General features: G+C 41.4%; 15 non-coding genes across 15 annotated transcripts; all 15 read left to right on the top strand.

Annotated features, from left to right (window-relative positions):
- Positions 1 to 2,651: 2,651 nt before the first annotated feature.
- Positions 2,652 to 2,734, top strand: TRNAL-CAA (transfer RNA leucine (anticodon CAA)). Its single transcript has one exon. It is a non-coding gene; the product is annotated as a tRNA-Leu (tRNA).
- A 1,872-nt stretch (positions 2,735 to 4,606) lies between these two features.
- Positions 4,607 to 4,689, top strand: TRNAL-UAA (transfer RNA leucine (anticodon UAA)). Its single transcript has one exon. It is a non-coding gene; the product is annotated as a tRNA-Leu (tRNA).
- Positions 4,690 to 5,233: 544 nt separating this feature from the next.
- Positions 5,234 to 5,316, top strand: TRNAL-UAA (transfer RNA leucine (anticodon UAA)). Its single transcript has one exon. It is a non-coding gene; the product is annotated as a tRNA-Leu (tRNA).
- Positions 5,317 to 7,931: 2,615 nt separating this feature from the next.
- TRNAL-UAA (transfer RNA leucine (anticodon UAA)) lies at positions 7,932 to 8,014 on the top strand. Its single transcript has one exon. It is a non-coding gene; the product is annotated as a tRNA-Leu (tRNA).
- Positions 8,015 to 8,557: 543 nt separating this feature from the next.
- Positions 8,558 to 8,640, top strand: TRNAL-UAA (transfer RNA leucine (anticodon UAA)). Its single transcript has one exon. It is a non-coding gene; the product is annotated as a tRNA-Leu (tRNA).
- Positions 8,641 to 9,184: 544 nt separating this feature from the next.
- On the top strand, positions 9,185 to 9,267 carry TRNAL-UAA (transfer RNA leucine (anticodon UAA)). Its single transcript has one exon. It is a non-coding gene; the product is annotated as a tRNA-Leu (tRNA).
- A 2,350-nt stretch (positions 9,268 to 11,617) lies between these two features.
- On the top strand, positions 11,618 to 11,700 carry TRNAL-UAA (transfer RNA leucine (anticodon UAA)). Its single transcript has one exon. It is a non-coding gene; the product is annotated as a tRNA-Leu (tRNA).
- A 543-nt stretch (positions 11,701 to 12,243) lies between these two features.
- On the top strand, positions 12,244 to 12,326 carry TRNAL-UAA (transfer RNA leucine (anticodon UAA)). Its single transcript has one exon. It is a non-coding gene; the product is annotated as a tRNA-Leu (tRNA).
- Positions 12,327 to 12,871: 545 nt separating this feature from the next.
- TRNAL-UAA (transfer RNA leucine (anticodon UAA)) lies at positions 12,872 to 12,954 on the top strand. The gene has a single exon. It is a non-coding gene; the product is annotated as a tRNA-Leu (tRNA).
- A 2,310-nt stretch (positions 12,955 to 15,264) lies between these two features.
- TRNAL-UAA (transfer RNA leucine (anticodon UAA)) lies at positions 15,265 to 15,347 on the top strand. The gene has a single exon. It is a non-coding gene; the product is annotated as a tRNA-Leu (tRNA).
- A 544-nt stretch (positions 15,348 to 15,891) lies between these two features.
- TRNAL-UAA (transfer RNA leucine (anticodon UAA)) lies at positions 15,892 to 15,974 on the top strand. The gene has a single exon. It is a non-coding gene; the product is annotated as a tRNA-Leu (tRNA).
- A 545-nt stretch (positions 15,975 to 16,519) lies between these two features.
- TRNAL-UAA (transfer RNA leucine (anticodon UAA)) lies at positions 16,520 to 16,602 on the top strand. The gene has a single exon. It is a non-coding gene; the product is annotated as a tRNA-Leu (tRNA).
- Positions 16,603 to 18,896: 2,294 nt separating this feature from the next.
- On the top strand, positions 18,897 to 18,979 carry TRNAL-UAA (transfer RNA leucine (anticodon UAA)). The gene has a single exon. It is a non-coding gene; the product is annotated as a tRNA-Leu (tRNA).
- Positions 18,980 to 19,522: 543 nt separating this feature from the next.
- Positions 19,523 to 19,605, top strand: TRNAL-UAA (transfer RNA leucine (anticodon UAA)). The gene has a single exon. It is a non-coding gene; the product is annotated as a tRNA-Leu (tRNA).
- A 545-nt stretch (positions 19,606 to 20,150) lies between these two features.
- On the top strand, positions 20,151 to 20,233 carry TRNAL-UAA (transfer RNA leucine (anticodon UAA)). The gene has a single exon. It is a non-coding gene; the product is annotated as a tRNA-Leu (tRNA).
- The last annotated feature ends 1,931 nt before the right edge of the window (positions 20,234 to 22,164 follow it).

Below are 22,164 nucleotides of genomic sequence, written 5' to 3'. Positions count from 1 at the left end.
TCTATGGTGGAGCACCGGAAGGTCATGTGATGCCGGTGCTCCGTCATAGAAGCCCCCAGAGTAAGTGCCAGCAGCAGCGAAGGTTGTCAGTGTGCATCGCACAGACCTCCTCCGGCTGCCAGAGAAGAGGATCCCCTGCAGCGCTGTGGGGGATCTGGATCTTAGTCTTGTAGTCAGACCTCTATTTGAGGTCTGATGAGAAGACAACCCCGAATATAAGACGATGGTTATTTTTCAGAGTATTTCCTCTAAACATCTAAACATAAATTAAGTGTAAATAAATATGTTAGTGTGTGTAAGTATGTTGCGGTATGTGTGTATGTTAGTATGTGTGTGTGTAAGTAAGGATGTTAGTCTGTATGTATGTATGTTACGGTATGTGTCTGTATGTTACTGTGGTTATGTAAGTATGATACTGTGTGTGTGTAGGTATGATACTGTATGTGTATGTATAAGTATATTAGTGTGTGTATATTAGTATGTTTGTGTAAGTATACCAGTATGCTACTGTGTGTTTAAGTATGTTAGCATGTAAAAATATTTTACTGTATCTGTGTAAGTATGTTAGTATGTTACTTTGTGTACAAGTACATATGTTAGTTGTTGTGTGTATGTATGTTAGTGTGTGTAAGTATTTTACTCTTTATGTATGAAACGTATGCTATTATGTCAGTGTGTGTATAAGTATGTTACTGTGTATGTTACCTTATGTCTTGCAGTCGGATACAGCATTTTTTTATGTCACTGAGTAGAGACGTAGAAGTGTGTGTAGAAGTGTGTGTTTGCATGTATAAAGTGTGTTTACTTAAATATAATATAGACATTGACTCTTACACTATACAAGCTGTATATACAGTACACACACACTAATATATATTTTTATATATATATATATGTATATATATATATCTATATATATATATATATATATATATATATATATATAGTAGCGGAGAAGGTAGAGGCTCAGGGGAAAATGGTGCACTAGTCATTCATAGACTGCTCCCTGAGGCATCTGATTCCTTACCACTCATCGCCTCTATTCTCTTCTCCACTTCCTCTGGCTCATAGTCATGTTCTTCATTAGCCAGATCAAATCGAATTCCTGCTAGACTGGAGCTAATTGTGATATCATGACTAGTTTGACTACTACTAGTAGTAGTACTAGCAGGAAGAACAGAGCCTGACTCTGCACTTGGCCTCTCAGTCTCACGGTCCTCTGGTACCTCGCTAGATGGAGTTCCACTGCATCGTAGAAGAACTGCTGGTAGTGGTGGTGGTTTTGGTGGTGGTGGTAGATGGAGCCTGTCCCTCCCTGCTTTTCTTAATCCCAAAAGGTGGATCCATTTCAAATTTTATGTTGTGTGTGTATTCTGTTTAAAAGTAGGGGACCAGGGAAAATAGCTTAATAAAGATAAATATGATTTTTTTTTAAATTAGAGGAAGTTTCTCTTCAGTGCTACTGATGAAAAACTATGCACAACTGCACTGTGCTGTTGTGTGCAATCTCCCAAAGTGCTCAAGTTATTTAAACATTGGTTAACTAAAGCCACTAAATGGTGTTATTAACTAAAGTTTAACTATAATACACAAACTAGTAAAACTACTAGCAGTATTTTAAATTTACATGGGCCTACTACTATGCTAAATCAATATTTCCATCCTATTCTAAGTCTACCTCTCGGCAAGGACAAATGCTCTCAAGCCCACTAAGCTAAAGTGAGGTTATCAATATATTATATTATTTATTAATTAATATTATTAATTTATATAATATTAATAGACTATAAATTATAATTCATTATTATATTATGGGGTTAAACAACTTTAAATCAGATACAGAAGCAGACAGATATAGTAGTACTACTTCTGTTAAGCATACCTGGGAACTTCTGGGCTCTGGCTACCCGGAGCCTTCCATTGCGGTACACGGCCAGGACTGCCCACTGACGTCAGCGGGCGGTCCCGTGACGTCGGTGGGAGTTCTCACTGATGTCAGTGGGAGTTCCCGGGAAAATGGGCGGGGAGTGGGCACTGTCAAAACCCTGCTCCCGTGACCCGGAGGATTCAAGTCTTGAACCGGAGAAGTGGTGCTTCACCCAGTTCCCAGGTATGCTGCTAAGTCTAAATTATTTTCTTTCTTACTAGTACTACAGCTGGACAAGCCCTCAGCATGATGTCACGAGAGTTAGTTGATTGGACAAACGAAGATCAGCTCATTCAATCTGTGTCCTCCTCTTCTTTGAAAAATTGGCGGGTGCGCCGCGAAAACGAAGACGAAGATTCTTTTTGCGTCTTCATCTTCATGTATGTTCTGGACCATCCTTGAAAATATGTCATAAGAATTGCATGCAAAAATTAACATCCGATGGACATGTGTCCGTGTGGGTTCGAACGTCATGTTTCGTGAAAAAAGCACTAGGGGTTTAATACAAAACATGCAGTTTATTATGAAATATCTTCTGTCATATCAGTGTTTGTATGTCCAAACAGTGGGATAGGGACAGCAGAGATTTAAAGTCCGTCAGTGTAAAATATGGTAAAAATATATAATTAAGTGGGGGGTTTTTAATTGCAGATCACCCATAAAATATTTTTTTTCAAATACTCAGATAAAATCGCTGCACTGCTAATCAGCGTATTCCATCAACACCAGGATGGCCGAGTGGTTAAGGCGTTGGACTCAAGATCCAATGGACATGTGTCCGCGTGGGTTCGAACCCCACTCCTGGTAGGAAAGTTTTACAGTGAACTCCACAAACGTATTGTTTTTCATGAAAAAAATCCACAAAAGGATTAACAAAAAACATCCAGTTTGCAATAAAGTGAAATCTCTTCTGTTATTTCAGTGGTCGTATGACCAAACAGCAATGACATAGGCCCAGCAGAGCTTTAAATTTCTTTAGTGGAAAAAAAGATATTATATAATTGATTATTTTTTTAATTGTTTTATATATGGCACCATCATGTTCTGCAGCACTGTACAATGGGTAAACAGGTAGAGGTAAGGAGGGACCCCCTCAAAGGGACTGCAATCTCGAAGAATTAGATTCATATTGGGTACATTCATATTGGACCATCCTTGAAAATATGTCATAAGAATTGTGTAACGGGTTCACCAAGAGAGCTGTAATAACTCCCAGAGATCACCCAGTATCCTCCTGTTGTCCCCGGAATAACTTCAAGCACCAGCCAACATCCACACCTTGGAACCCTGCTATGTGTCCCCAATAAGTAGACACAACTACCTTGAATTGAGTACAGCAGGAATGAACAGTTTATTGTTGTAAAACATAGACTGATATATCCACAGAACTTCATTAACATAAATTAACATTGATAAACAGGTACATGTAGACAACCCAACCTACTACCCCTTTAGTTACTGAATCTCCCCCTGGCAGCAACCCTGTCAATGGGATTAGTTGACATAAAGGAGTTCCTGCCTGTGCAATCTTTGTATGGCAGCCAGGCTGGAGACATCTCTAACTACCTTGGGGCCTTGTATGACAGGTCACAAATTGCATGCAAAGTGTGTGATATTCTAATGTAGGGCTGAAACAACTAATCGATAAAATCAATAATAATCGATAATGAAAATCGTTGTCAACGATTTTCATTATCGATTAGTCAAATCGATTTTTATCGATTTTATCCTTATATAATCCGACCTCAAACAGAGATCGGATTATAACACTAGAATCCAGATCCCCCGCAACGCTGCAGGGGACCTGGATTCCCCTCACTGTCGGCCAGTCTCTCACTTCCGTCTCTCTCCCCCCTCCCATACACCGCTCTGCCTCTCTCCCGACTCCCTGGTATTTTGTGAGCCTCCGTTGCTGAAAGGCACTTTCACTGCAGCTTCATAGAAGCCTCAGCGTAAGTGAAGGGCAGTAACGGAGGCTGTCTGTGCGATGCAGACCCCACCGGCTGTCAGAGAATTGAGGTCTCCTGCAGAGGATCATCCTCTCTGTCAGCTGGTGGGGGTCTGCATCGCACAGACAGCCTCCGTTACTGCCCTTCACTTACACTGCAGCTTCATAGAAGCCCAGCGTAAGTGCCTGTCAGCAACGGAGGTTCACAAAATACCAGGGAGTCAGGAGAGAGGCCGAGTGGTGTATGGGAGGGGGGAGGAGTCAGAGGGGTGTATGGGAGCCACCCTCCTATACACCACTCTGGCTCCTCCCCCTCCCATACACCACTCGGCCTCTCTACCCGGCTCCCTTGTGTCTTTAGTGTAAAAATGAGAAAAATAAAAAATACAATTATATAATTAAGTGATTATTTTTTTAATTGTTTTATATATAGCACCATCATGTTCTGCAGCGCTGTACAATAGCTAAACAGGACACAGCCAGTGTGCATAACATAAAAATATGACCTCCAGAAACAAAGAGGTAAGGAGGGACCCCCTCAAAAGGGCTATAATCTTGAAGAATTAGATTCATATTGGGTACAACTGGCGTCCTGGACCATCCTTGAAAATATGTCATAAGAATTGCATGCAAAGTGTATGATATTCTAATGCAGATCACGCATAAAATATATATTTTTTAAATACTCTCAGAAAAAATCACTGCATTGCCATTCAGCATTGTCTTTCAGCACCAGGATGGCCGAGTGGTTAAGGCGTTGGACTTAAGATCCAATGGACATGTGTCCGCGTGGGTTCGAACCCCACTCCTGGTAACATCATTTTACTATGAACTTGACAAACAAAACGTCTTTCATGAAAAAAAAATCTCCATAAGGGTTAACCAAAAACATGCAGTTTCTTATAAAGTGAAATATCTTCTGTCATTTCTGTGGTCCTATGACCAAACAACAGTGAGATAGGGCCAGCAGAGTATTAAAGTTCTTTAGTGTAAAAATGAGAAAAATAAAAAATACAATTATATAATTAAGTGATTATTTTTTTAATTGTTTTATATATAGCACCATCATGTTCTGCAGCGCTGTACAATAGCTAAACAGGACACAGCCAGTGTGCATAACATAAAAATATGGCTTCCAGAAACAAAGAGGTAAGGAGGGACCCCCTCAAAAGGGCTATAATCTTGAAGAATTAGATTCATATTGGGTACAACTGGCATCCTGGACCATCCTTGAAAATATGTCATAAGAATTGCATGCAAAGTGTATGATATTCTAATGCAGATCACACATAAAATATATATTTTTTAAATACTCTCAGAAAAAATCACTGCATTGCCATTCAGCATTGTCTTTCAACACCAGGATGGCCGAGTGGTTAAGGCGTTGGACTTAAGATCCAATGGACATGTGTCCGCGTGGGTTCGAACCCCACTCCTGGTAACAACATTTTACTATGAACTTGACAAACAAAACGTCTTTCATGAAAAAAAAATCTCCATAAGGGTTAACCAAAAACATGCAGTTTCTTATAAAGTGAAATATCTTCTGTCATCTCTGTGTTTGTATGACCAAACAACAATGGGATAGGCACAGCAGAGCTTTAAAGTTCTTTATTGGAAAAAATATATAATACAATAATGCAATTGGACTTAACATCCAATGGACATGCGTCTGTGTGGGTTCGAACTCCACTCTTGTTAACCTTGACAAAGAAAACGTGTTTCGTGAAAAAAAGCACTAGGAGGGTTAATGCAAAACATGCAGTTTATTATGAAATATCTTCTGTCATATCATTGTTTGTATGACCAAACAACAGTGGCAGGGCCGGATTAAGAGCATCATGGGCCTGGTGCTGAGGATTTTGGTGGGCCTTTTTATGGAAATAAAATAGACAGAATGGACAGAATCTTAACTCCTCGACATCCATGTGTATTAGATAAAGAGAACATCAGTGCTCGGCAGATAGTATAAGATAGAATCTTATGTGATGGGAGTGGGAGTACATCAGTACACAAAAAAAAAGTCATCATACACGGGACGCCTGAAGCCACAATTTAGTGCCACTAATCCTTTTTAATAAGATACGTAGGTTGAAATAGAGTAAATAACACAATACCTTAACTTTTGCTCTCACTGATTTCTGGGCCTAGAATGTTTTGTCCTCTGAAGTGACTACAAATTCAGGAGGGTGTTTATCTCTGTAAAAGTTAAATAGTTCAATTTATTCATACAGAAAGTAAAGTGCCAGGAAACAGATGACTAAATACACACCAGGACGGGCTCTGCCACCCAGACACACACAAGGACAGACTCTGCCACACCGACACCCAAACACATACACCAGGACAAGCTCTGCCACACTGACACCCAAACACATACACCAGGACAGGCTCTGCCACACTGACACCCAAACACATACACCAGGACAGGCTCTGCCACACTGACACCCAGAGACACACACACCAGGACAGGCTCTGCCACACAGACAACCAAACACTCACCACAGGACAGGCCTTGCCACACCGACACCCAAACACACACACACAACAGGACAGGCTCTGCCACACTGACACACAAACAACAGGACAGGCTATTCCATGCTGCTTATGTTGTTTGTGTTTTTGCCCCCTTGTGTATTGCCCCCAGCCAGTCCTATGTGTATTTATGCCCCCAGGCTGCCCTTCTCTTTGGTATTGATTTATGTGCTGGCCGCAGCTGGCCCTCTTGTGTATTAATGCCGCCAGCCCCCCATTGTGTATTTATGCCCCCAGCCAGCCCCACATTGTATATTTATCCCACCAGACAGCCCCACTTTAGTATTGATTTATGTGATGCCCCAGCCAGCACCCGCTTGTGAATTAGTGCCCCCACACCCTTGCGTATTGCCCCCAGCCAGCCCCACATTGTGTATTTGTGCCAGCCCCCCCCTTTAGTATCAAATCAGATTCATACCCAGACCTGCCTAGGACCCAGATTGGAGGAATAGGACTTGTCATCTTTGCCCCCAAAACAGCCTGCCTGTGGCATCCTTGCCACCAAAACAGCCTGCCTGTTGCATGCCCCCTCACTTACATATCCATGCTATCACACACACATATTCATTCACTCGTTCAAAGAGTGTTGCAGAATCTTGTAATACCTTTTTTATTGGACTAACAGTATTTAAAATAATAGACGAGCTTTCGGGAGTCCTCCCTTTATCAAGTCAAGTCAAAATGCTTTTGACTTGATAAAGGGAGGACTCCCGAAAGCTCGTCTATTATTTTAAATACTGTTAGTCCAATAAAAAAGGTATTACAAGATTCTGCAACATTCTGGTTTTTTGCATTCTTATACACTGGACTAATACGGCTACCCCAAACTACAGTTCACTCGTTCACAAATATTAATTCACTCATTCACAGATACTCATTCACTGATTCAGATATTCATTCAGAGATATTTATTCATACATTGATTCCCTCATTCAGATACTCATTAACATATACTCATTCACAAACGTTCATTCACTCCTTCACAGATACTCATTAATTCACTCACTCAATCTCACATACTTCTTCATAAAGCCTCCCCCACCCCCTTACCTGAACTGATGATGTATGTGCCGCTCGCAGACTTCCGCAGGGGCTCGCTGCTTCATTCTGGGTTGCTCGCACAACCTGTTTTACTGCACAGGGGAAGCAGACGTGCAGCAGTAACTGAGCAGTGGAAGGTCATATGATGCCAGCACTCAATCATAGAAGCCCCAGAGGATGTGCTGGCAGCAGCGGAGGTTGTCTGCGCGCATCGCACAGACGGCCACTGGCTGCCAGAGAGGAGGATCTGGGTTCCCTGCAGCGCTGAGGGGGATCTGGATCTTAGTGTTGCAGTCAAACCTCTATTTGAGGTCTGATTATAAGACGACCTTGAATATAAGACAAGGGATATTTTTCAGAGCATTTGCCCTGAAAAAAACCTTGTCTTATAATTGAGCAAATACGGTAATTTAAAAAAAAAAAAAAAAAAAATACTCTCAGAAAAAATCACTGCATTGCCATTCAGCATTGTCTTTCAACACCAGGATGGCCAAGTGGTTAAGGCGTTGGACTTAAGATCCAATGGACATGTGTCCGCGTGGGTTCGAACCCCACTCCCGGTAGAAGTATTTTACAATGAACTCGACAAACGTAATGTCTTTCATGAAAAAAATCTCTATAAGGGTTAACCAAAATCATGCAGTTTCTTATAAAGTGAAATATCTTCTGTCATTTCTGTGGTCCTATGACCAAACAACAGTGAGATAGGGCCAGCAGAGTATTAAAGTTCTATAGTGTAAAAATGAGAAAAATTAAAAATACAATTATATAATTAAGTGATTATTTTTTTAATTGTTTTATATATAGCACCATCATGTTCTGCAGCGCTGTACAATAGCTAAACAGGACACAGCCAGTGTGCATAACATACAAAATATGACTTCCAGAAACAAAGAGGTAAGGAGGGACCCCCTCAAAAGGGCTATAATCTTGAAGAATTAGATTCATATTGGGTACAACTGGCGTCCTGGACCATCCTTGAAAATATGTCATAAGAATTGCATGCAAAGTGTATGATATTCTAATGCAGATCACACATAAAATATATATTTTTTAAATACTCTCAGAAAAAATCACTGCATTGCCATTCAGCATTGTCTTTCAACACCAGGATGGCCGAGTGGTTAAGGCGTTGGACATAAGATCCAATGGACATGTGTCCTCGTGGGTTCGAACCCCACTCCTGGTAAAAACATTTTACTATGAACTTGACAAACAAAACATCTTTCATGAAAACAAAATCTCCATAAGGGTTAACCAAAAACATGCAGTTTCTTATAAAGTGAAATATCTTCTGTCATTTCTGTGGTCCTATGACCAAACAACAGTGAGATAGGGCCAGCAGAGTATTAAAGTTCTTTAGTGTAAAAATGAGAAAAATAAAAAATACAATTATATAATTAAGTGATTATTTTTTTAATTGTTTTATATATAGCACCATCATGTTCTGCAGCGCTGTACAATAGCTAAACAGGACACAGCCAGTGTGCATAACATAAAAATATGACTTCCAGAAACAAAGAGGTAAGGAGGGACCCCCTCAAAAGGGCTATAATCTTGAAGAATTAGATTCATATTGGGTACAACTGGCATCCTGGACCATCCTTGAAAATATGTCATAAGAATTGCATGCAAAGTGTGTGATATTCTAATGCAGATCACACATAAAATATATATTTTTTAAATACTCTCAGAAAAAATCACTGCATTGCCATTCAGCGTTGTCTTTCAACACCAAGATGGCCGAGTGGTTAAGGCGTTGGACTTAAGATCCAATGGACATGTGTCCGCGTGGGTTCGAACCCCACTCCTGGTAACAACATTTTACTATGAACTTGACAAACAAAACGTCTTTCATGAAAAAAAAATCTCCATAAGGGTTAACCAAAAACATGCAGTTTCTTATAAAGTGAAATATCTTCTGTCATCTCTGTGTTTGTATGACCAAACAACAATGGGATAGGCACAGCAGAGCTTTAAAGTTCTTTATTGGAAAAAATATATAATACAATAATGCAATTGGACTTAACATCCAATGGACATGCGTCTGTGTGGGTTCGAACTCCACTCTTGTTAACCTTGACAAAGAAAACGTGTTTCGTGAAAAAAAGCACTAGGAGGGTTAATGCAAAACATGCAGTTTATTATGAAATATCTTCTGTCATATCATTGTTTGTATGACCAAACAACAGTGGCAGGGCCGGATTAAGAGCATCATGGGCCTGGTGCTGAGGATTTTGGTGGGCCTTTTTATGGAAATAAAATAGACAGAATGGACAGAATCTTAACTCCTCGACATCCATGTGTATTGGATAAAGAGAACATCAGTGCTCGGCAGATAGTATAAGATAGAATCTTATGTGATGGGAGTGGGAGTACATCAGTACACAAAAAAAAAGTCATCATACACGGGACGCCTGAAGCCACAATTTAGTGCCACTAATCCTTTTTAATAAGATACGTAGGTTGAAATAGAGTAAATAACACAATACCTTAACTTTTGCTCTCACTGATTTCTGGGCCTAGAATGTTTTGTCCTCTGAAGTGACTACAAATTCAGGAGGGTGTTTATCTCTGTAAAAGTTAAATAGTTCAATTTATTCATACAGAAAGTAAAGTGCCAGGAAACAGATGACTAAATACACACCAGGACGGGCTCTGCCACCCAGACACACACAAAAGGACAGACTCTGCCACACCGACACCCAAACACATACACCAGGACAAGCTCTGCCACACTGACACCCAAACACATACACCAGGACAGGCTCTGCCACACTGACACCCAAACACATACACCAGGACAGGCTCTGCCACACTGACACCCAGAGACACACAAACCAGGACAGGCTCTGCCACACAGACAACCAAACACTCACCACAGGACAGGCCTTGCCACACCGACACCCAAACACACACACACAACAGGACAGGCTCTGCCACACTGACACACAAACAACAGGACAGGCTATTCCATGCTGCTTATGTTGTTTGTGTTTTTGCCCCCTTGTGTATTGCCCCCAGCCAGTCCTATGTGTATTTATGCCCCCAGGCTGCCCTTCTCTTTGGTATTGATTTATGTGCTGGCCGCAGCTGGCCCTCTTGTGTATTAAAGCCGCCAGCCCCCCATTGTGTATTTATGCCCCCAGCCAGCCCCACATTGTATATTTATCCCACCAGACAGCCCCACTTTAGTATTGATTTATGTGATGCCCCAGCCAGCACCCGCTTGTGAATTAGTGCCCCCACACCCTTGCGTATTGCCCCCAGCCAGCCCCACATTGTGTATTTGTGCCAGCCCCCCCCTTTAGTATCAAATCAGATTCATACCCATACCTGCCTAGGACCCAGATTGGAGGAATAGGACTTGTCATCTTTGCCCCCAAAACAGCCTGCCTGTGGCATCCTTGCCACCAAAACAGCCTGCCTGTTGCATGCCCCCTCACTTACATATCCATGCTATCACACACACATATTCATTCACTCGTTCACAAATATTAATTCACTCATTCACAGATACTCATTCACTGATTCAGATATTCATTCAGAGATATTTATTCATACATTGATTCCCTCATTCAGATACTCATTAACATATACTCATTCACAAACGTTCATTCACTCCTTCACAGATACTCATTAATTCACTCACTCACTCAATCTCACATACTTCTTCATAAAGCCTCCCCCACCCCCTTACCTGAACTGATGATGTATGTGCCGCTCGCAGACTTCCGCAGGGGCTCGCTGCTTCCTTCTGGGTTGCTCGCACAACCTGTTTTACTGCACAGGGGAAGCAGACGTGCAGCAGTAACTGAGCAGTGGAAGGTCATGTGATGCCAGCACTCAATCATAGAAGCCCCAGAGGATGTGCTGGCAGCAGCGGAGGTTCTCTGCGCGCATCGCACAGACGGCCACTGGCTGCCAGAGAGGAGGATCTGGGTTCCCTGCAGCGCTGAGGGGGATCTGGATCTTAGTGTTGCAGTCAAACCTCTATTTGAGGTCTGATTATAAGACGACCTTGAATATAAGACAAGGGATATTTTTCAGAGCATTTGCCCTGAAAAAACCCTTGTCTTATAATTGAGCAAATACGGTCATTTAAAAAAAAAAAAAAATACTCTCAGAAAAAATCACTGCATTGCCATTCCGCATTGTCTTTCAACACCAGGATGGCCGAGTGGTTAAGGCGTTGGACTTAAGATCCAATGGACATGTGTCCGCGTGGGTTCGAACCCCACTCCCGGTAGAAGTATTTTACAATGAACTCGACAAACATAATGTCTTTCATGAAAAAAAATCTCCATAAGGGTTAACCAAAAACATGCAGTTTCTTATAAAGTGAAATATCTTCTGTCATTTCTGTGGTCCTATGACCAAACAACAGTGAGATAGGGCCAGCAGAGTATTAAAGTTCTTTAGTGTAAAAATGAGAAAAATAAAAAATACAATTATATAATTAAGTGATTATTTTTTTAATTGTTTTATATATAGCACCATCATGTTCTGCAGCGCTGTACAATAGCTAAACAGGACACAGCCAGTGTGCATAACATAAAAATATGACCTCCAGAAACAAAGAGGTAAGGAGGGACCCCCTCAAAAGGGCTATAATCTTGAAGAATTAGATTCATATTGGGTACAACTGGCGTCCTGGACCATCCTTGAAAATATGTCATAAGAATTGCATGCAAAGTGTATGATATTCTAATGCAGATCACACATAAAATATATATTTTTTAAATACTCTCAGAAAAAATCACTGCATTGCCATTCAGCATTGTCTTTCAACACCAGGATGGCCGAGTGGTTAAGGCGTTGGACTTAAGATCCAATGGACATGTATCCTCGTGGGTTCGAACCCCACTCCTGGTAAAAACATTTTACTATGAACTTGACAAACAAAACATCTTTCATGAAAACAAAATCTCCATAAGGGTTAACCAAAAACATGCAGTTTCTTATGAAGTGAAATATCTTCTGTCATTTCTGTGTTCCTATGACCAAACAACAGTGAGATAGGGCCAGCAGAGTATTAAAGTTCTTTAGTGTAAAAATGAGAAAAATAAAAAATACAATTATATAATTAAGTGATTATTTTTTTAATTGTTTTATATATAGCACCATCATGTTCTGCAGCGCTGTACAATAGCTAAACAGGACACAGCCAGTGTGCATAACATACAAAATATGACTTCCAGAAACAAAGAGGTAAGGAGGGACCCCCTCAAAAGGGCTATAATCTTGAAGAATTAGATTCATATTGGGTACAACTGGCGTCCTGGACCATCCTTGAAAATATGTCATAAGAATTGCATGCAAAGTGTATGATATTCTAATGCAGATCACACATAAAATATATATTTTTTAAATACTCTCAGAAAAAATCACTGCATTGCCATTCAGAATTGTCTTTCAACACCAGGTTGGCCGAGTGGTTAAGGCGTTGGACTTAAGATCCAATGGACATGTGTCCGCGTGGGTTCGAACCCCACTCCTGGTAGCAACATTTTACTATGAACTTGACAAACAAAACGTCTTTCATGAAAAAAAAATCTCCATAAGGGTTAACCAAAAACATGCAGTTTCTTATAAAGTGAAATATCTTCTGTCATCTCTGTGTTTGTATGACCAAACAACAATGGGATAGGCACAGCAGAGCTTTAAAGTTCTTTATTGGAAAAAATATATAATACAATAATGCAATTGGACTTAACATCCAATGGACATGCGTCTGTGTGGGTTCGAACTCCACTCTTGTTAACCTTGACAAAGAAAACGTGTTTCGTGAAAAAAAGCACTAGGAGGGTTAATGCAAAACATGCAGTTTATTATGAAATATCTTCTGTCATATCATTGTTTGTATGACCAAACAACAGTGGCAGGGCCGGATTAAGAGCATCATGGGCCTGGTGCTGAGGATTTTGGTGGGCCTTTTTATGGAAATAAAATAGACAGAATGGACAGAATCTTAACTCCTCGACATCCATGTGTATTGGATAAAGAGAACATCAGTGCTCGGCAGATAGTATAAGATAGAATCTTATGTGATGGGAGTGGGAGTACATCAGTACACAAAAAAAAAGTCATCATACACGGGACGCCTGAAGCCACAATTTAGTGCCACTAATCCTTTTTAATAAGATACGTAGGTTGAAATAGAGTAAATAACACAATACCTTAACTTTTGCTCTCACTGATTTCTGGGCCTAGAATGTTTTGTCCTCTGAAGTGACTACAAATTCAGGAGGGTGTTTATCTCTGTAAAAGTTAAATAGTTCAATTTATTCATACAGAAAGTAAAGTGCCAGGAAACAGATGACTAAATACACACCAGGACGGGCTCTGCCACCCAGACACACACACAAGGACAGACTCTGCCACACCGACACCCAAACACATACACCAGGACAAGCTCTGCCACACTGACACCCAAACACATACACCAGGACAGGCTCTGCCACACTGACACCCAGAGACACACACACCAGGACAGGCTCTGCCACACAGACAACCAAACACTCACCACAGGACAGGCCTTGCCACACCGACACCCAAACACACACACACAACAGGACAGGCTCTGCCACACTGACACACAAACAACAGGACAGGCTATTCCATGCTGCTTATGTTGTTTGTGTTTTTGCCCCCTTGTGTATTGCCCCCAGCCAGTCCTATGTGTATTTATGCCCCCAGGCTGCCCTTCTCTTTGGTATTGATTTATGTGCTGGCCGCAGCTGGCCCTCTTGTGTATTAAAGCCGCCAGCCCCCCATTGTGTATTTATGTCCCCAGCCAGCCCCACATTGTATATTTATCCCACCAGACAGCCCCACTTTAGTATTGATTTATGTGATGCCCCAGCCAGCACCCGCTTGTGAATTAGTGCCCCCACACCCTTGCGTATTGCCCCCAGCCAGCCCCACATTGTGTATTTGTGCCAGCCCCCCCCTTTAGTATCAAATCAGATTCATACCCATACCTGCCTAGGACCCAGATTGGAGGAATAGGACTTGTCATCTTTGCCCCCAAAACAGCCTGCCTGTGGCATCCTTGCCACCAAAACAGCCTGCCTGTTGCATGCCCCCTCACTTACATATCCATGCTATCACACACACATATTCATTCACTCGTTCACAAATATTAATTCACTCATTCACAGATACTCATTCACTGATTCAGATATTCATTCAGAGATATTTATTCATACATTGATTCCCTCATTCAGATACTCATTAACATATACTCATTCACAAACGTTCATTCACTCCTTCACAGATACTCATTAATTCACTCACTCACTCAATCTCACATACTTCTTCATAAAGCCTCCCCCACCCCCTTACCTGAACTGATGATGTATGTGCCGCTCGCAGACTTCCGCAGGGGCTCGCTGCTTCCTTCTGGGTTGCTCGCACAACCTGTTTTACTGCACAGGGGAAGCAGACGTGCAGCAGTAACTGAGCAGTGGAAGGTCATGTGATGCCAGCACTCAATCATAGAAGCCCCAGAGGATGTGCTGGCAGCAGCGGAGGTTGTCTGCGCGCATCGCACAGACGGCCACTGGCTGCCAGAGAGGAGGATCTGGGTTCCCTGCAGCGCTGAGGGGGATCTGGATCTTAGTGTTGCAGTCAAACCTCTATTTGAGGTCTGATTATAAGACGACCTTGAATATAAGACAAGGGATATTTTTCAGAGCATTTGCCCTGAAAAAACCCTTGTCTTATAATTGAGCAAATACGGTCATTTAAAAAAAAAAAAAAATACTCTCAGAAAAAATCACTGCATTGCCATTCCGCATTGTCTTTCAACACCAGGATGGCCGAGTGGTTAAGGCGTTGGACTTAAGATCCAATGGACATGTGTCCGCGTGGGTTCGAACCCCACTCCCGGTAGAAGTATTTTACAATGAACTCGACAAACGTAATGTCTTTCATGAAAAAAAATCTCCATAAGGGTTAACCAAAAACATGCAGTTTCTTATAAAGTGAAATATCTTCTGTCATTTCTGTGGTCCTATGACCAAACAACAGTGAGATAGGGCCAGCAGAGTATTAAAGTTCTTTAGTGTAAAAATGAGAAAAATAAAAAATACAATTATATAATTAAGTGATTATTTTTTTAATTGTTTTATATATAGCACCATCATGTTCTGCAGCGCTGTACAATAGCTAAACAGGACACAGCCAGTGTGCATAACATACAAAATATGACTTCCAGAAACAAAGAGGTAAGGAGGGACCCCCTCAAAAGGGCTATAATCTTGAAGAATTAGATTCATATTGGGTACAACTGGCGTCCTGGACCATCCTTGAAAATATGTCATAAGAATTGCATGCAAAGTGTATGATATTCTAATGCAGATCACACATAAAATATATATTTTTTAAATACTCTCAGAAAAAATCACTGCATTGCCATTCAGCATTGTCTTTCAACACCAGGATGGCCGAGTGGTTAAGGCGTTGGATTTAAGATCCAATGGACATGTGTCCTCGTGGGTTCGAACCCCACTCCTGGTAAAAACATTTTACTATGAACTTGACAAACAAAACATCTTTCATGAAAACAAAATCTCCATAAGGGTTAACCAAAAACATGCAGTTTCTTATGAAGTGAAATATCTTCTGTCATTTCTGTGTTCCTATGACCAAACAACAGTGAGATAGGGCCAGCAGAGTATTAAAGTTCTTTAGTGTAAAAATGAGAAAAATAAAAAATACAATTATATAATTAAGTGATTATTTTTTTAATTGTTTTATATATAGCACCATCATGTTCTGCAGCGCTGTACAATAGCTAAACAGGACACAGCCAGTGTGCATAACATACAAAATATGACTTCCAGAAACAAAGAGGTAAGGAGGGACCCCCTCAAAAGGGCTATAATCTTGAAGAATTAGATTCATATTGGGTACAACTGGCGTCCTGGACCATCCTTGAAAATATGTCATAAGAATTGCATGCAAAGTGTATGATATTCTAATGCAGATCACACATAAAATATATATTTTTTAAATACTCTCAGAAAAAATCACTGCATTGCCATTCAGAATTGTCTTTCAACACCAGGTTGGCCGAGTGGTTAAGGCGTTGGATTTAAGATCCAATGGACATGTGTCCGCGTGGGTTCGAACCCCACTCCTGGTAGCAACATTTTACTATGAACTTGACAAACAAAACGTCTTTCATGAAAAAAAAATCTCCATAAGGGTTAACCAAAAACATGCAGTTTCTTATAAAGTGAAATATCTTCTGTCATCTCTATGTTTGTATGACCAAACAACAATGGGATAGGCACAGCAGAGCTTTAAAGTTCTTTATTGGAAAAAATATATAATACAATAATGCAATTGGACTTAACATCCAATGGACATGCGTCTGTGTGGGTTCGAACTCCACTCTTGTTAACCTTGACAAAGAAAACATGTTTCGTGAAAAAAAGCACTAGGAGGGTTAATGCAAAACATGCAGTTTATTATGAAATATCTTCTGTCATATCATTGTTTGTATGACCAAACAACAGTGGCAGGGCCGGATTAAGAGCATCATGGGCCTGGTGCTGAGGATTTTGGTGGGCCTTTTTATGGAAATAAAATAGACAGAATGGACAGAATCTTAACTCCTCGACATCCATGTGTATTGGATAAAGAGAACATCAGTGCTCGGCAGATAGTATAAGATAGAATCTTATGTGATGGGAGTGGGAGTACATCAGTACACAAAAAAAAAGTCATCATACACGGGACGCCTGAAGCCACAATTTAGTGCCACTAATCCTTTTTAATAAGATACGTAGGTTGAAATAGAGTAAATAACACAATACCTTAACTTTTGCTCTCACTGATTTCTGGGCCTAGAATGTTTTGTCCTCTGAAGTGACTACAAATTCAGGAGGGTGTTTATCTCTGTAAAAGTTAAATAGTTCAATTTATTCATACAGAAAGTAAAGTGCCAGGAAACAGATGACTAAATACACACCAGGACGGGCTCTGCCACCCAGACACACACACAAGGACAGACTCTGCCACACCGACACCCAAACACATACACCAGGACAAGCTCTGCCACACTGACACCCAAACACATACACCAGGACAGGCTCTGCCACACTGACACCCAGAGACACACACACCAGGACAGGCTCTGCCACACAGACAACCAAACACTCACCACAGGACAGGCCTTGCCACACCGACACCCAAACACACACACACAACAGGACAGGCTCTGCCACACTGACACACAAACAACAGGACAGGCTATTCCATGCTGCTTATGTTGTTTGTGTATTGCCCCCAGCCAGTCCTATGTGTATTTATGCCCCCAGGCTGCCCTTCTCTTTGGTATTGATTTATGTGCTGGCCGCAGCTGGCCCTCTTGTGTATTAAAGCCGCCAGCCCCCCATTGTGTATTTATGCCCCCAGCCAGCCCCACATTGTATATTTATCCCACCAGACAGCCCCACTTTAGTATTGATTTATGTGATGCCCCAGCCAGCACCCGCTTGTGAATTAGTGCCCCCACACCCTTGCGTATTGCCCCCAGCCAGCCCCACATTGTGTATTTGTGCCAGCCCCCCCCTTTAGTATCAAATCAGATTCATACCCATACCTGCCTAGGACCCAGATTGGAGGAATAGGACTTGTCATCTTTGCCCCCAAAACAGCCTGCCTGTGGCATCCTTGCCACCAAAACAGCCTGCCTGTTGCATGCCCCCTCACTTACATATCCATGCTATCACACACACATATTCATTCACTCGTTCACAAATATTAATTCACTCATTCACAGATACTCATTCACTGATTCAGATATTCATTCAGAGATATTTATTCATACATTGATTCCCTCATTCAGATACTCATTAACATATACTCATTCACAAACGTTCATTCACTCCTTCACAGATACTCATTAATTCACTCACTCACTCAATCTCACATACTTCTTCATAAAGCCTCCCCCACCCCCTTACCTGAACTGATGATGTATGTGCCGCTCGCAGACTTCCGCAGGGGCTCGCTGCTTCCTTCTGGGTTGCTCGCACAACCTGTTTTACTGCACAGGGGAAGCAGACGTGCAGCAGTAACTGAGCAGTGGAAGGTCATGTGATGCCAGCACTCAATCATAGAAGCCCCAGAGGATGTGCTGGCAGCAGCGGAGGTTCTCTGCGCGCATCGCACAGACGGCCACTGGCTGCCAGAGAGGAGGATCTGGGTTCCCTGCAGCGCTGAGGGGGATCTGGATCTTAGTGTTGCAGTCAAACCTCTATTTGAGGTCTGATTATAAGACGACCTTGAATATAAGACAAGGGATATTTTTCAGAGCATTTGCCCTGAAAAAACCCTTGTCTTATAATTGAGCAAATACGGTCATTTAAAAAAAAAAAAAAATACTCTCAGAAAAAATCACTGCATTGCCATTCCGCATTGTCTTTCAACACCAGGATGGCCGAGTGGTTAAGGCGTTGGACTTAAGATCCAATGGACATGTGTCCGCGTGGGTTCGAACCCCACTCCCGGTAGAAGTATTTTACAATGAACTCGACAAACATAATGTCTTTCATGAAAAAAAATCTCCATAAGGGTTAACCAAAAACATGCAGTTTCTTATAAAGTGAAATATCTTCTGTCATTTCTGTGGTCCTATGACCAAACAACAGTGAGATAGGGCCAGCAGAGTATTAAAGTTCTTTAGTGTAAAAATGAGAAAAATAAAAAATACAATTATATAATTAAGTGATTATTTTTTTAATTGTTTTATATATAGCACCATCATGTTCTGCAGCGCTGTACAATAGCTAAACAGGACACAGCCAGTGTGCATAACATAAAAATATGACCTCCAGAAACAAAGAGGTAAGGAGGGACCCCCTCAAAAGGGCTATAATCTTGAAGAATTAGATTCATATTGGGTACAACTGGCGTCCTGGACCATCCTTGAAAATATGTCATAAGAATTGCATGCAAAGTGTATGATATTCTAATGCAGATCACACATAAAATATATATTTTTTAAATACTCTCAGAAAAAATCACTGCATTGCCATTCAGCATTGTCTTTCAACACCAGGATGGCCGAGTGGTTAAGGCGTTGGACTTAAGATCCAATGGACATGTATCCTCGTGGGTTCGAACCCCACTCCTGGTAAAAACATTTTACTATGAACTTGACAAACAAAACATCTTTCATGAAAACAAAATCTCCATAAGGGTTAACCAAAAACATGCAGTTTCTTATGAAGTGAAATATCTTCTGTCATTTCTGTGTTCCTATGACCAAACAACAGTGAGATAGGGCCAGCAGAGTATTAAAGTTCTTTAGTGTAAAAATGAGAAAAATAAAAAATACAATTATATAATTAAGTGATTATTTTTTTAATTGTTTTATATATAGCACCATCATGTTCTGCAGCGCTGTACAATAGCTAAACAGGACACAGCCAGTGTGCATAACATACAAAATATGACTTCCAGAAACAAAGAGGTAAGGAGGGACCCCCTCAAAAGGGCTATAATCTTGAAGAATTAGATTCATATTGGGTACAACTGGCGTCCTGGACCATCCTTGAAAATATGTCATAAGAATTGCATGCAAAGTGTATGATATTCTAATGCAGATCACACATAAAATATATATTTTTTAAATACTCTCAGAAAAAATCACTGCATTGCCATTCAGAATTGTCTTTCAACACCAGGTTGGCCGAGTGGTTAAGGCGTTGGACTTAAGATCCAATGGACATGTGTCCGCGTGGGTTCGAACCCCACTCCTGGTAGCAACATTTTACTATGAACTTGACAAACAAAACGTCTTTCATGAAAAAAAAATCTCCATAAGGGTTAACCAAAAACATGCAGTTTCTTATAAAGTGAAATATCTTCTGTCATCTCTGTGTTTGTATGACCAAACAACAATGGGATAGGCACAGCAGAGCTTTAAAGTTCTTTATTGGAAAAAATATATAATACAATAATGCAATTGGACTTAACATCCAATGGACATGCGTCTGTGTGGGTTCGAACTCCACTCTTGTTAACCTTGACAAAGAAAACGTGTTTCGTGAAAAAAAGCACTAGGAGGGTTAATGCAAAACATGCAGTTTATTATGAAATATCTTCTGTCATATCATTGTTTGTATGACCAAACAACAGTGGCAGGGCCGGATTAAGAGCATCATGGGCCTGGTGCTGAGGATTTTGGTGGGCCTTTTTATGGAAATAAAATAGACAGAATGGACAGAATCTTAACTCCTCGACATCCATGTGTATTGGATAAAGAGAACATCAGTGCTCGGCAGATAGTATAAGATAGAATCTTATGTGATGGGAGTGGGAGTACATCAGTACACAAAAAAAAAGTCATCATACACGGGACGCCTGAAGCCACAATTTAGTGCCACTAATCCTTTTTAATAAGATACGTAGGTTGAAATAGAGTAAATAACACAATACCTTAACTTTTGCTCTCACTGATTTCTGGGCCTAGAATGTTTTGTCCTCTGAAGTGACTACAAATTCAGGAGGGTGTTTATCTCTGTAAAAGTTAAATAGTTCAATTTATTCATACAGAAAGTAAAGTGCCAGGAAACAGATGACTAAATACACACCAGGACGGGCTCTGCCACCCAGACACACACACAAGGACAGACTCTGCCACACCGACACCCAAACACATACACCAGGACAAGCTCTGCCACACTGACACCCAAACACATACACCAGGACAGGCTCTGCCACACTGACACCCAGAGACACACACACCAGGACAGGCTCTGCCACACAGACAACCAAACACTCACCACAGGACAGGCCTTGCCACACCGACACCCAAACACACACACACAACAGGACAGGCTCTGCCACACTGACACACAAACAACAGGACAGGCTATTCCATGCTGCTTATGTTGTTTGTGTTTTTGCCCCCTTGTGTATTGCCCCCAGCCAGTCCTATGTGTATTTATGCCCCCAGGCTGCCCTTCTCTTTGGTATTGATTTATGTGCTGGCCGCAGCTGGCCCTCTTGTGTATTAAAGCCGCCAGCCCCCCATTGTGTATTTATGTCCCCAGCCAGCCCCACATTGTATATTTATCCCACCAGACAGCCCCACTTTAGTATTGATTTATGTGATGCCCCAGCCAGCACCCGCTTGTGAATTAGTGCCCCCACACCCTTGCGTATTGCCCCCAGCCAGCCCCACATTGTGTATTTGTGCCAGCCCCCCCCTTTAGTATCAAATCAGATTCATACCCATACCTGCCTAGGACCCAGATTGGAGGAATAGGACTTGTCATCTTTGCCCCCAAAACAGCCTGCCTGTGGCATCCTTGCCACCAAAACAGCCTGCCTGTTGCATGCCCCCTCACTTACATATCCATGCTATCACACACACATATTCATTCACTCGTTCACAAATATTAATTCACTCATTCACAGATACTCATTCACTGATTCAGATATTCATTCAGAGATATTTATTCATACATTGATTCCCTCATTCAGATACTCATTAACATATACTCATTCACAAACGTTCATTCACTCCTTCACAGATACTCATTAATTCACTCACTCACTCAATCTCACATACTTCTTCATAAAGCCTCCCCCACCCCCTTACCTGAACTGATGATGTATGTGCCGCTCGCAGACTTCCGCAGGGGCTCGCTGCTTCCTTCTGGGTTGCTCGCACAACCTGTTTTACTGC

Source organism: Sceloporus occidentalis, unplaced genomic scaffold (assembly GCF_023333645.1).
Source record: "Sceloporus occidentalis isolate IW3139 unplaced genomic scaffold, rSceOcc1.0.p SCAF_42, whole genome shotgun sequence".
NCBI classification, from domain to species: domain Eukaryota; kingdom Metazoa; phylum Chordata; class Lepidosauria; order Squamata; family Phrynosomatidae; genus Sceloporus; species Sceloporus occidentalis.
Note: the sequence above shows the minus strand (reverse complement) of the source record. Positions and strands in the feature narration are given on the sequence as shown.